This window comes from Eriocheir sinensis, chromosome 8 (genome assembly GCF_024679095.1).
Source record: "Eriocheir sinensis breed Jianghai 21 chromosome 8, ASM2467909v1, whole genome shotgun sequence".
In the NCBI taxonomy this organism is placed as follows: domain Eukaryota; kingdom Metazoa; phylum Arthropoda; class Malacostraca; order Decapoda; family Varunidae; genus Eriocheir; species Eriocheir sinensis.
In genome coordinates this window covers 10,388,091-10,390,196 of record NC_066516.1, presented here as the reverse complement: position 1 = coordinate 10,390,196, position 2,106 = coordinate 10,388,091, and positions in this window count along the sequence as shown.

Sequence of the window (2,106 nt, the reverse complement as noted above, 5' to 3'; positions counted from 1 at the left end):
ACACACACACACACACACACACACACACACACACACACACACACACACACACACACACACACACACGATTGAAAAGGGCAAAAAAGTTAACTATCCTACCTCACCCAACCAAGGAACGAAAAATCTCTCCGCGCCCAAATCTACGGACACAGCCAGCCAGGTTTACATTACTCCACGGTCCATGATTGACAGTATGAATACCCTGGGTTCTCAGCACATGATATAACACATGCTCATATGCTTCGTTTTGCTTCTCTGATGTGATTGAATTGCATGTTTATATCCAGTTCTTTTCCTGTGCTGCATTTACTAAATATTTATTCTACATCCGTACATTGGCATCTCAATTAACTCGAGTGTTAGGCGTGGTGTCTTTTACTGCTACGACCTTTCCTTTCGTCTTTCTCTACTACTACACTTACAGTAACAGCATTAGCAGCTGCAAAAACAACAACAACAACAACAACAACAACAACAACAACAACAACAATTTCTACTACTACTACTATTACTACTACTACTACTACTTTTACTACTACTACTACTACTACTACTACTACTACTACTACTACTACTACTACTACTACTACTACTACTACTTTTAATGCCAACTTCTCTTAATTGACGTCGAAAACTGGCATACAAATACATCGCTTGGAGTATTTACTTTAAAACGATTAACTAACTCCCTGCATGCACGGACTGGCTGCAACAATTGTGTATTTTGTATTCTATTCAGACACAACCATCAGTCCCGTAATCATTCGGACGATCCAAGTATCAGCTTACCTGGGCGGCTTGTTATCCAATCTGTGCGGTCGCCATCCCAAGGTATAAGCCGTGGATAATCCGCTGCTTATCGTTCTGGATCAGGGACGTCGCGTGGGAAGTCGAAGTTAGTTTACAAGCCTCGCGCCTTTCCTTCCAGTCGTTTCTTTCCAATTTGTTTGTATAGTGCGAGTACTTTATATCCTTGAAGCCATCTATCTTTATCTCTATTGTCTGTGTCAGGCTCTTGTCTTTACCCTCTCTTCCGTCACTCTCTCTTTTTCTCTATCTATCTATATATCAATTTATTTTTGTCTGTCAGGTTACAAGGAGAAAACAAATTGGTCGGTAGTTCTTTGAGTCTTTTATGTCGCCGTTTTGTAAATTAATTGGTACAAAATTTGCTCACATATTTTTGCTCGTTGTGTTGCTCCTTTTGCTGGTACTACGGCTGCTCCCAATGGCCATGTACAGAACTCTAACAATCAACACTTTCATTTGGACGACGTTGCTTTTGCCTTTTTTCTCTTTCTTCTCCTCCTTCCCAGACGCTCTCGGTAATCGGGAGCGACCGGGAATTTTACCATGCGCTCTCTCTCTCTCTCTCTCTCTCTCTCTCTCTCTCTCTCTCTCTCTCTCTCTCTCTCTCTCTCTCTCTCTCTCTCTCTCTCTCTCTCTCTCTCTCTCTCTCTCTCTCTCTCTCTCTCTCTCTCTCTCTTATTCCATTACACAAATACACACACACACGTACCTCTCTCTTAGCTTTTCTTGGAGTCTCTCTTCCTCCATTTAATTTTCTTCAGTTCTATATTTCCTTCTTCCCATAAACGCGTGGGAGTGTTCCGAGTGCCCTGTTTAACTAATTCTGCGCGTGGCACTTTGGTCTTCTCTGCCGGTGTGTGGGTGTCTCCGGGAAGAGCAAGGGAGAGCGCCAGCCCTCTCTCCCCCCTTCTTCAACGCCCTCCACCAGTGTCTCCTCCGCCTGCGTGCAGATGAATGGCTCTCGCGTCCTGGCACGATATTGGAGTTATCGATAATCAAGCTGTCGTTATTATTTCCCAGGTCTATCAAACAGGGTCCTCGTGCCTTCTCCTACTCACGTCTGTCCCTTGAGGTATAGCGATATTAGTTTAAATTTCAGGGTAATCCTCACCATCAGTTATCCGAACGCCGCCACTGTGCCTTCGGTGACATTCGTACTGCTCGGACAAAAGTGCTGCATAATTTGGGTCACACCGTTTGGCACTCGCATATTTCCAAGCTTTACTTCGGTTAATTTAACACCTCCAAGGCTTGGGAAGCAAGAGCCTTGCGACAACCTGTGCTCCGAGGCACGTG